Source organism: Catharus ustulatus, chromosome 1 (assembly GCF_009819885.2).
Source record: "Catharus ustulatus isolate bCatUst1 chromosome 1, bCatUst1.pri.v2, whole genome shotgun sequence".
Classification (NCBI taxonomy): Eukaryota; Metazoa; Chordata; class Aves; order Passeriformes; family Turdidae; genus Catharus; species Catharus ustulatus.
The window spans coordinates 52638022-52650734 of NC_046221.1; the positions used below are offsets into that span (position 1 = coordinate 52638022).

A 12713-nucleotide genomic window follows, 5' to 3' on the forward strand; every position below is an offset into this window, starting at 1 on the left:
ATAACAGCTTTCTCAGAACAGCAGCAAAGTATAATTTTTTTACCATTTTGATCTTCAGAGATGCGTATATTTCAAAGAACTGCATATTTGGTAAAAAAAATAATTAGAAATAACTGGAAATCCTTATACCTAGGAAGTAAACTCATTGACACAATGTCAGAATAATGAATGGGTCTGGGTAATCCCTTTTCTAAATTTGCATTGGTTTGTAAATGTTTTTATTGAGAGCTAAGATTTGGAAAAGAAAAAGCCTGGAGTGCAAATGTGATAAATATTTTGTACTCTGTACATCTCCATAAACTTTTGTTAACATTTTATGTTTATGACTTGCATTAGTTTATTTAATGTGTGGATGAGTATCATTATCTTTTTACTTTTGCTGTAAAGCATTTACCATACATCTTCTTATACTGATTTTTGACAATATAACTTACCAGTCCTGGCTAGATTAAACAGTTTATCAAATCCACTTTCAAACTATAGGTTTTCTTAGTCTTCTCCCATAAAGGCATTCAGTTTAATCAAGTCTACGTTGATAAACATAATTTTGATTTTTATATTTATGAATTTACTAACCTTGAATAAGTCAGATCTCGTGTATATACATAGCATATATGCATTATTTCAAAACAGGCATGTAGGGTTGCCTTAAGTTCAAACACCTCCTACTATTTTAGATGTCAGGATTACATAATTCTAGGACAGAACAAGACAAGACAGTACCTTTACAAAGAAGGAGCTGAAAATAGACATCACATAAATATCAAAGAGAAAACAAGGAGGGGTAAACACAAAAAATGAAGGCATATGAGTGGCAAATTCACACAGAGTTACATTTGGAAGCAATGCTTTGGAGGTGAAATGATGAACAGAGGAAAGAGATTTCACAACTGCAATTGTTTTTTTGCAAACAGTCTACATGTATGTTGCACATGGCTGTAGGAAGAAGTACCTTCTGCAGCCAAACATGACAATTTGATTTTAGTCAGTGAGCTCTGTTCATCTGCTGGGATAATTTTGCCACTGCCTCTGGAGAACTTCGACATATCAGAAACACAATATTCAAATAGAGCTCAGGCTTTTAATCTCATATTTGGCCTGATGGGAGACCATCATCCATCAACACTTACCGAATACCCACTTGAACCTTGAAATTTGCAGCGAAATTCACTCCTGTGAGTGGCACATTCAGCAGTATCATACAGCTACTCTGCCAAAACCACTTGGAAATGGGGCCAGGGTTTTCCCATTTAAGTCCTCAGACATATGTCTTTGTGGCAATTTTGTGATATTATATAATTTAGACCTTTAAGTGGTTTGAATATAAGAGTAAATGCAGGTCAGGAAAAGATTAAAAAGAAAATGAAAATGCAAGCAGAAAAGGAAGAGAAAATATTTTTCTCACACAGCTTAAACAGCTTCTGTGACCACAAAATAATCAGAAGTAGATTATTAGAGGTGAAAGACTTCTCATATATAGTCTTAAAGACAAGTTCATTTCCAGTTGAAGGCAGGGGAAGTCAATCCCTTTCACAAATTGAAATGAATGATCATGTGTAATAAGCTTCATCTCTGTGTGTTAGAGAAAGCTAACAGGAAATCATTTCTGCAGATTGCGTTGTTGTATAAAAACAACACTGGACCTTTCCTTTCAGCAACATTTCTCTTTAGCCAAAAGGATACTGTCTTGCATTTAATATAGAATCATAGTTTGTGTCAGTGGTTTACATCACTCTTGCTCCCACCTTTATTTGTCTTGCATCCCCTCCAAAACCTCCTTGAACACAGTATGACAGAGCTGAGGTGGCCCAGCACATTGAAAACACTTATATCCGGTATAAAATATATAACATACCTTTATCATCACACATGGGGCAAACACTCAGTGAAAGGTCAGGTAGCTTTCTGTTATTTGGGGATGTGTGTGAGGTGTGTGTGTGTGCACGACTGATGCATTTGCAGAGCTAGGAAAGAGTTCCATGTGCTACTATTCACACAGCATCACATGCAGGCAGTTCGTAAACGACTCAAAAATCTGTGCATTTTCCTGTAACAGCACTGCATCAAGTCCTGGCTATGTTTAGCAATACACTACCTATTACACCTTTTTGCCATGCATGCAGTCTGTTTGTCATTATTAGACAATATGCTCACAGTTGCCACTGAACGTGTTTGGCACCTAGACTGAGAACATCTCCTTTGGTTGGGTGAGTTTCCAGATACCAGCTCTTGTGAAAAATGCATCAAATGAATTGGCAGCCACTCCTTTAATTGCACAGCAGGCAAAGAGTCCACAGCAGGAGTAACTTCTGCTATCAGGGACCCTTGGAGCATGGTGTGATGCTTCTTTCAGGGGCATGCCTTTGGTGGTGGGTCTGTGCTGCTGTCCTTTCCAGGCCCAGGTGCTGTGCCTTCAGGTCACAGCGCCCTACTTTTGAGTGAGGGAAGCAAGGAAGGACAGTGCAGAACCCTCAAGCACCCTTCTTGAGACATGGCAGGTCTGACAGACACTGTTTTATATCTTGCAATGACTCATCTCCTCCTCATTTAGCCTAATGAGCACCATATCCAAAGATATGTTGGCCTATTTTCTGATTATTAAATTCAATTCTGCAGAGAAGCATATGGCAAATGGGGGAAAAAAAGAGGTGAGAAAGAATGTGCAAAATAGTTCATAAGGTTGCATTACTTTCAGGGAAATTGGTCTATAAGTATCAGTAAGATGTTAATGTAAAACATTTTAAAACACATCTAATCTCAAAGTGACTAGTTGCAAAGCATAGTCATTAATTGCTTGTTAAAAGTTAACACAAACTCCCTGCTTTTTTGTAATAATGTTACAAGAGGCCAGTACTTAAAAAAGGGTAGGATATATGCTGATTTCTGTGTAATCATAACTGTGCATAAGAGATAAATATTATTACAGATTTAAACTGTACTTACTTTAGATTTTAAATTGTACTTACATTTCCATGAATGTAAACATTTTGTAAAATCTGACCAAATTCTCATGGACCACAATGCTTAATTTCAGACACAAAACAAGCTGGAGTCTCAGGAGAAGTGCAGGGTTAGGAAATGAATGATTAATGTATGGATGGCACATCTTGAATGAAAAAGGTCTATTAAAAAAACCTCAAAACACAAAGAAACAAAGATCATGCTCCTGAGTGTTCTGCTGGATGAAATATTATTGCAGTGCTACCAGCTTTGATTGTAGGGGTAGGTGTAACCAGAACAGAGTGTGCATCCTCCTTCCCTCCCCTCGACCAAGCAAGGGAGCTCAAAAGCAGGCTGAACCTCTCAAGGCTGTGTGACTGACCCGTGGAGCCTACCAGCCTGCGCCCGGAGAAGACCCAGCCCAAAGCTGCATGCAGCTGCCATTCCGGAGCACAAAGAAAAGCGACGCTGCCATCATCAAGTCACTATCTTATCTACAAGAATTACGGATGCGGCTACCGGCATGGCTGCACCGGGATGCTGGTGCTGGGGGCAGCTTTGCTGTGCCTCTCCTCAACAAAATCGGGTGGGCAAGGGGAAAACCAGCCAACATCTCTCATTATTCCAGGCCAAGGTAGTTCCCAGACAGGCCTTGCTTGGTTTCCCCAGCCAGATGGAAAAAAATACCATATGATTCTGACTACAAGGAAATCTTAAAATAATACTGCATAAAGAATAAACTATTCTTTGGAAATATCACCTTATTTGAGATGTTAAAAATATCTCAAATAAACCACTAAATTGTTAATTTTGCTTTGTACCTTCTTTTTCCTGAACTCAAATGCCACTATTTAAAGGATAAAAAGAGGCATGTGAGTACAGTAATTTCACGACTATAAGGCGCACCCTTTTGACTAAAATTTTGGTCCGAACCTGGAGGTGCGCCTTATAGTCCAGTGCACCTTATATAATGCACAAAGTTGCGAAATTTGCCAACCCAGGAGTGCAAGACGTGAGCCGAGCCACAAGGGGGAGCGGCGCCACAGGAGCGCAGAGTTGCGAGGGGGGGTGGGAGCAGGTGGCTGCAGCCGGCAGGAGCTGCACAGGGTGGGCAGGACCAGGCAGCCCCTGGCCAGCAGGAGCCACATGGGGAGGGAGGGAGCGGGCAGTCCCGCGCCACCCCGAGCCGTGGGCGGCCCCGAGTCGCCCCGAGCCGCCCCAAACCACGGGCAGCCCCGAGTCACCATGAGCGGTGGCGGCCCTGAGCCGTCCTGAGCCGCAACAACCCCGAGGTGTGAGCCGTGGCCGCCTCGAGCCCCACCTTGCCAGCTGGGGGCAGGCGGGAGTGCCGGGGCCCGCGTACATGGAGGACGCTTGGGGCTGTGTTTAAAGGCTACACCAATCTGTGAAAAATGTTCGCAAATTGAGCACCTGCCAGTAAACTCCACGATCACGGGATTCATTACTAATTTGTTACTTTGTTGCGCATGGTATGAATCTTCGCTGAAAAAAAAGTGCGCCTTATAGTCCTGTGCGCCTTATATAATGTACAAAGTTGCGAAATTTGCTGACTCCTGGAGGTGCGCCTTACAATCCGGTGTGCCTTATAGTTGTGAAATTACTGTATTCCCCTGTCCCGGTTTAAAGGGACAGTATTACCAGGAAAAGGAAATTCAGGAACTCGCAGGCACAAAAAAGGTATAGGTTGGGAATAACAGTTCTTTACTGATATAAGACAAACAAAAACAGCATCAGCTATATGAAAGAAAAAAAACAGTGGCAGAACAGAACGGAATTCAGTCCCAGTCCCTTTTTTCAGTCACCGATGGCTCTCCGATGGAGCAGGGCAGGCGGCTTCTCAGTCGCAGCTGCTGCAGGGGCAGGGGAGGGGGCCAGGTGGCCTCACCGCCCCAGGTGGAAGAAAGGGTGAGGAAGGAACTCTGCTCACCGTGGGCGTCCCAGTTCCCAGTTGTTCAGAGGAAGCAGGAAGCTTTAGCAGTCCAAATCCAAGAAGCCTGATCCCAACAGGAGAAAAGGAACCTCTCCCCTCGAGTTCGGCCGGCGAGCTGTAAGAGTTCTCCTACCCCCAGTGTCCTCTTACTTGCCGAAAACAAAAGCAGGACTCCACCTTTCCCTAATGGGGCCATCAGGTTGCTTCAGCTAGTCCTTTGTCTCCAGCTCTTAACGGCTAATAGGAGAGCCATCCCGGCCAGCTTAACATAATAATGGGAAAAATTTCTAAACCTCGCCAACCCACAACATCCCCCCATGGAAGCAATCATAGTTAGGAGCATCCTCTGATGCTGTCAAATGATTATTTGTATGTCTAATTGATGCTGGTATTCTAGAACTGACAAATCCGTGTTCTACTATTTTAGTCATACATACAATATGAACATTCAGGTGTTGGGAACATGGAAAAAGCTCTTCTACAGTGTGTTAGCTATAAAAAAGGGCAAACGCTCTCAACAGTTCCAGAAGGGTCTGATACATTTTTCTTGAGCCTGATTTTATTTCATTGTTGAGTAACACTCATATTTCTTCAATGGTAGGCACTTTTCTCAAAAGCACTGTTCATGCTGCCACCAGAGCTCACTCCTTTGAGAAAGGTTCCTCAAAATACCAGGTTTTGTAATTCTTTCAAAAAAATGTTGCCGTTTTTGGCTAAAGATCCAATCTGAATGTCTCTGCATAACACATATCCTTGTTCAAATAGTTGTTCTTTAATCACAGAAATACAGCAGAAACAGAAAACCATTTGCGTGGCTTATTCTGTGGGAACAGCAAGTCCGTACAGGGCTTGTTGCAACATTAAACCCCCGCACAGAGAATCAAACAGTTACTAAAATTCTCTGGGATGTTTGAGGCAGCCTGAACTATGAATCAGGAAATCAGCACCTCATGTAGTTTCTTGATGGGAGTACATCACTTTAACTGTCTAGAGTGGAGCATTGGTGGAGAGGTTGTTTTGTACAGTACAAAGAAGAAAGAGTAACTCAGTTCAAAACGTGTAAAGTTTTCTGGTAAGCATCAGTTTCAGGTACAGAAGATGAATTATCTTCTGTGCAAGAGAGGAAAAGGATGTGATCAGTGCTGAGGTCTAATTCACAGGGTAGGTTCTACAATGCAGGTCTTTCCACCCTGTGGCTGAACATACCTGTTACATTAAGTTACCTCACTCTCAGCTAGCAATTGTTATTTTTCTTGTTGACCAAAACCAGATCTCATGAAGCGCAACTTGAAGGATCAAAATAAAAAACAAAACCAAAATTGTGAAGGGACTGGGTAGCCATTTTGGTGGTGGCAGCCATCTTGGGGCAGAATAGATTCAAAATAGCTGAATTTCCAGAAATTGCTAATATTTTTCACTTTTAAGATAATCTTCCCAAATGTCAGCCACTCCACTAGAGTTAGAGGAAGGTTATAGCTATCTACCATGATATGACACGCAACCGTAACAGGAAATAATTTCTGCTGCATGTTTCTTGCTCATAACTTGTGAAACCTCAGATTCTTTCTAAAAAATGAGCTGCTATTAGAAACCTCTTCTTAAGGTCATGAGGTAAATCAAGAACATACAGTGTAGGAATGCTCACACTTGAGACCTCATTCCAAGTTTAATACGCAATGAAGTCTGGAAATGTTAAGTGCTTAAGGATAGAAAGAGACTTTAAAAGAACACAAGCACATCACTTTAAAGTAGAAGAACACCGAGCCTCATTTGACACGTAAACAAACTACTGCATTATTTGGGAATGAAAGTGCATTTGTGATTTATTTGCCCCGTAAGAGACTTTTATCACTCAGGTCTCATTAAAGTGGCTGTTGTTCATTTTTTTAAACTTTGACTCTGAAGAAGCACTGAGGTATTCACAAGGAAGAGGGGAGCTGATATTTAGTGACAAAGGATGAGAGAAGCAAGGATATGTCGATTGCTCCAGTGCACCTCGGAAGTAGCACTCGATGTAAGATGCATAGGAAAAGGATCTGGTCACAAGGCAGATGCAGGGTACCATTAGAAAACTTATCTTGGCAATTTTATTTTTCCCTGCTGAAGAGGAGTAAAAGCTGGAGCGACCAGAGAGCAGGACGATAGCAGAGTAAAGTTGCACGAATCCTCAAGGTTTAAATATATCCTCGGCAAACAAGATTGATGAGCACGGCTCGTGGATTAGAAACGAGGGAAAACGAGGGCAATCTTAGAGGCTGGACACAGCATGTAGCGAGTAACAGGATGCGAGCCTGATAGGGAGCTAGCACTTTTCTGCTGCGATTTATGCCATCCCTCCACAAGGGGGGAAACTGCGCTGGATGCGGAGCAGCGAGGGAGATGAAGCCGCCGGTACGATGCACAAAGGGATGGCTGGTGGCGGTAAAGTTTGGGCTAGCAAAGGTCAACCACGCGGACACGAGGCAGCAGCGCTGCAAAATGACTCAGTCGGCCGAGACATCCGCCGGGGAGCGGCGGGGCTGCCCCGCGGGCGTGGGCTGTTCCCAGCCTCCAAGGCTGATACATCCTCGTTTTCCCTACATGTCAGATCTGTAAGCCACGCTCGCAGATCTGACACACAAGCCCACGGGCATGATTTGGCAATGATAGCGCGTTTGTGATTTATTTCCTCCGCAAGAGACTCTTACCAGTCAGGACCCCCTTACAGTGGCCGCTGCTCATTTCTGCCCCCGAAGATGCTCTGAGGTCACAAGGAAGAGAGGAAGAGACATTTGGTGAAGAAGGATGACCGGGACTTGTGGAAGCAAGGATACGGCGACCGCTTCAGTGCATTTCAGAAGTAGCACTCGACGCGGAAAGGGATGCGGTCACAAGGGAAGGGCTAAGTACCCTCCAGGAAAACTTATCTTGACAATTTTATTTTTCCCTGCTGAAGATGGAGAAAGGCTGGAATGACCTCAAGCGCCTGAAGCTCCCGCGCCGGGGGAGCAACAGGCGGAGCAGTGGCGAAGACGGAGAGCCCGCTCCGGGCATTCCCGCCCCCGGGACCGTTACGGCCGTTACGCCTCTCCCGCTCTCGGGCCAATTCAAACTCGGCAGCGGCGCCGAGCGGGGAGCGGGAGTGCGGCCCCTCTCTCGCCTGCATCCCTCCCATTTTCCCTCCCTCTCCCCGCTTCTCCACGTGAGGCGGCCGGAGAGTTTCAAGCCTCCCCGGCGCGGCGCAGCCCCGGGCCCGGCCCCGCCGCGCGGCGCGGAGGTTGGCGGGCGCGCAGGAGGCGGGGGGCAGTGGGAGCGGGGGGCGCGCGAGCCCCCAAGCCCCCCGCGCGGGCAGTGCGAGAACAAAGAGTTCTCCCCACCCCTCCTTGCCCCCCCGCACGTGGGGAGCGAGGCCACGCCCCTCGACCCGCCCCCCACCGCGACCGATTGGCCCGGCGGGGCCCCGGCCGCGTCCGTCCGGCCAATGCGGGCGGCGCTCGGCGCTCGCCAATGAGCGCGATGGCGATTGGGCCGGCGTGTTTGGCGCTCGGTCCGGGAGGGTGAATCCGGCAGCCGGAGGCGGAGGGAGGCAGAGCGGGAGCGCCGAGCGGAGCTGGCGGCGGCACCGGCGGGAGCGGCGGCGGCGCGGAGTCGGGGCGGCGGGGGGGCGGGTGAGTGAGCGGGCGAGCGAGCGAGCGACACCTCGCGGGCTTGAGGCGGCCGCGGCGCCGGGAGCGGCTATTTATACCCGGGTCCTTTGTCATGGGGGAGGGGAGGGGGCGGCAGGGAGGAAGGGAGGTACGGGGCGATAGGGGCGGTGGCGACGGCGACGGCGGCTCCCGAGGAACTGCCGCCCCCCGAGTCCCCTTCCCCCGGGTCGCCGGCGGGCAGACACGCGCGCTCCCAGCCGGTGACAGCTGGAGGGGGGAGACATGGAGTCTGGAGTGCCCTTTGTCTAAGTTGGCTCCGTCCAGCCCGGCCGGTGGCTCCGATCCTCGCCCGGCGAGGCGCAGACCCGGGCCAGGGGTGAGCTGGCCGTCACTCCTCCGAAGGGCGGGGGGCGGTGGGCGGGTGGCGAGAGGGAGAAACGGGGGCAGACCCGGCGATTCCCTTCCCCTCCTCTCCGCTCCAGCCGGCGGCACGCGGCGGCTCCGGCGTGGGCAGAGGGAGGTGTATGTGTGAGAGCCCGGCGCACGCCGGGCAGGGGGAAATCCGTGTGCCTGCCGTGGGCAGCGCGGCACACAGCTCGTCCCTCTCCTCCCGGGAGGCTGGGACAGGTCCGCCCGGTCTCCCGGAAGCCGGGGCGAGCCGGGCGGAGAGGCTGAGCGCGCCCCGGGCCACCCGCCCTCACCCTTGGGACGGCGGGGCTGGGCTAGGGGCTCGCGCCCCGGCTTTGGGGCCCTCCAGACTCAGGGAGGGAGCTCAGGAGGGGCCAGGGGAACTCGGTCTGGCGGCCGCTCCGGCGAACTTCCTAATCGTGCAGAACACCGTGTGATCCCGATCTTCCAGAGCGCCTCAAGAAAGTTCATAAATAGCTAAAAATTCTGGAGTTTTGGGGTTTTTTTATCGCCAAGCACGTCGTTACGGAAGACTCTTTAAAGCTGGTGTCTGGGGAGGTGCAAAGGAGAGTACTGGCCTGTGCCGTCCGTGAGCAACAAATGTGCGGCTGGATAAAGAAATCGGTGTGTTGTGGCATCATGCACATGTATTTAACATTACTTGGTCTTCGTGGTGATACCAAAACGTTTATTCATACATGAAAGAAAAGCATTGCGTGCACAGATGTGCGGCAGGAATGGTATACCAAATTTGTGCAATTCTCGATATACTTCTAACTTACAAAGTACCACACTAATTTTATTGGAGCAAGAAAAAAGTTGGGGGTTTTTTTCAAGCTGGAAGTTCAGTTTTTTGTTCTCTCAGATCAGAAGCATTTAAGGGATTGTAGAAGGTAATTTAATTCTAGCAGGATAGGTTTGTCTTTGCTTAAGTCTAGCAAATCTAGTTTCAACTATTGTGAATTTGGTTCTTACTAATACAGATTTCAGTGAGAAGTTTTTACCGGCATGTTTAGTGTAATATTCACATCTAAGTGGAGATTTTTCTCATAGATAGGTTAATATTTTTTCCAGGAGTTGGGATATTCAGATTCTTTATACAGTTTATAAAAATTTAAAGGTCATTCTTTACTTGTCCCCAGTTTCTATATAAAATTGAGAGTCCAGGAAATGTTTATTTGTGGTAACAATAAAGCGTCTGCAAAAGGGTGACTATTACATAGTGTTACTATAACTAGTCTCACTAGTGATTATTAAAATGTGAATATTTGAAAGCTACAAAGTCTTTCAGAAAGCACGTTTTTTCAGAAAACTCCAGTATTTTAGGAGATGCGACTCAAAATTTTTCTGTGATGTGTTGGTTGTTTTTTAGAGCTAGTACGTCACGAAGTACTGAATGAAAAACATCACATTTCTTGTTCTGGAGTTTCCTTTACAAGGGAGAACAAAGAAAAAAAGGAAAAATTTTTTCTCTTTCCTCTGCCTCCATGAGAAATTAAAGTAACAAAGTTAACCTGTGGAGAAATCTGTGACAGTATAATGTTCCATGAAATGTCGACTGCTATTTTCATCTGTTACTTTGGAAGGATTCAAAACTTTAAATTAGGAGAAAAATCAGGAAAAACTTTTGGGTTCTTTCATAGATTTTTTTAAAAAAGTAATTTAACCTTGAGAAGTGGCAGACACTGGAAATCTGCACCTTCAAAAAGTCATAAAATGTCACTGCTCAGTTTAAAATGAGCTAAAGTAAACTTAGGCCAGAGATGTGAAATTCAAGCTCAGCTTTTTTGCCCCCTGCTGTGTTTTTTTTCCTTTCTTGCTAAAATTGCCAACAAGCTGAAATATGGTGATTTATTTGAAGACATGCTTTCAAACTGTTTTTTTGTTTGTTCTGTAACATTGCAACCTTCATAGGTGAAAAGTGAACATTCCTGCACTACTTCTTACCTGCAAAGAAACTTTGGCTTAGGGAGAAGGGAATTTTTGTGGTGCATTATTGAATGCATGAACTGTACTAGATATAGAGAGAGTGCAAGCCCCTTTCTGTAAAGCAGCTTATGTCAGAATAAGCTACATCTGGAATCCAGTGCAGGCCAACAGTACTCTCAGGAAAGTTGGTGTGCTCTAAAATTCCTCTTGTAATTAGTCAAAAGAAGTGTGCTGTCACCATTCATAAGACAATTCAGCTTCCTTAGCTGTGTAGATCATGGATGTGTTTTAATAAGTTCACAACTGTAATGTTAAAACCGAAGAACAATTTTAGATGATGGTTCTATATTCATGTGATTGAAGAGTGAGAGTTATTTTTAAAAATGGCTGCAATACTGATAGAAAGCACATTTAATAAATGTCTGCTTTACATTGTGTTTGAGCTAAAGTGCTGTGGAAAAACTTTAGTGTTGGCTATAATCTGGAAGTTCTGTAGTTCTACTACTGTAGTACTTACAGATGGATCTTGGCTGACTTGAGGGAAAGTATCTGTGAAGCTTTAGGGGGAATAACATTTTCCCCAGAAGGGATGCTGAAAATCTCAGGAGCAGAACCTGGCCTTTGCAAAGCAAGAAAGTTCACTGAGTTGATAAAGTAATTTTGGCAGTATTACTTATCCAAGCAAAATTCACTTTAACAGATTTTTTAAAGAGTGAAAGAAATGGGCTGCATACTGTAAATATAATTCTTAATGATTTGATGGAGGCATTTGCGTAACACATTAACAAACAAGATCACTGTTAACAGAAGCTGTAGACAGTAACAAGAGGTTCATTTTAATGTTGAAGATGCTTCTAACCTGTTCCTTCTGTCAGCAAGGTCCATGGAGAGCTGTGCTGGGCTCGTTGAAGTGGTGTCTGATTGAAGACAGCATCTGTAAATGTATCTATCTATAAATGTATCTACACATTAAACGCCTAAGTGTATGACTTGTGCAACTGTTCTGGAGTGACTAGGTGAATCTTTAAACGGATAACTTACTCCTGCACTGACACTTTAAGGAATAATTTTAGTTAAAGTAGCTATGTCTGCGAGGAGAACAGTAAAGCAGACTAAAATCTTGTAGAAAATGTACCCAAACCAGCAAAATCTTGTATGAACTGTGTGCGGGAGAGGAGTGCTTCACAGCGGGATGATGACAACACTTGTTGCAAGTTAGTCAAATGCTCAAGTTTGTTTTTCTAGCTCTGAGTACATGCCCAAGGGTTTTGTTGAACTGAAGATTAAAAGGAAAACAATGTACAAAATTATGAAGTAGGTATCCTATCTGTTCTCACAGAGATCAGTTAGACTTTGGGATGATGCTGTGTAGGTCTATTTATGGATGAGGTGAAACTAAAAATAAAATTTATTGAGGGACAGTTCTATTGAGCTCCAAACAAGAAACAGGGAAGTTTTCTAAAACATGCTGCTTTCTGTAAGTGATAGTAGTAGGCAGTTTGACTGTACACCTGGATTTTGATTAAGATGGGTCAGACTGTGGACTGGGTTCTGAATTAAGAGGTAAAGTAACAATAGTCAACTTGAGTAGAGGCAACTGTTAAGAAGAGTGGAAGGTAGTATTTGCATGTAATATTGACAAGTTAAGCTTCTCTTAAAAATACTATAAAAGGAAGGAATTTTAAAATAAATAATGAAATTTTTAACCACAGGTTTGTAAATTGTATAAATTCAAAAATATTGGGAGAGAAGAGGATGTCTATTAATGTCCCTGCTGTGACTAGAAAAAAATATAAAAGAACAATACTCGCGCCCAAATGAGTGTGGATCACACTCTTATTTAAGAAAGATTTTGGCTA

At 45.1% G+C, this 12713-nt stretch overlaps 1 protein-coding gene across 8 annotated transcripts in view; it reads left to right on the forward strand.

The window, feature by feature from the left end:
* The first annotated feature begins 8822 nt into the window (after positions 1-8822).
* Positions 8823-12713, forward strand: part of EZH2 (enhancer of zeste 2 polycomb repressive complex 2 subunit) — a 60121-nt gene continuing 56230 nt past the window's right edge. For 7 of the 8 annotated variants that reach the window (XM_033051310.2, XM_033051287.2, XM_033051295.1 and 4 more), the window contains exon 1: positions 8823-8893. The gene's annotated coding sequence lies outside the window, so the exon portion shown is untranslated. Of the gene's footprint in view, positions 8894-9514; positions 9550-12713 lie in introns of those variants that run through there. The other variant, XM_033051258.1, reaches the window with a different exon arrangement.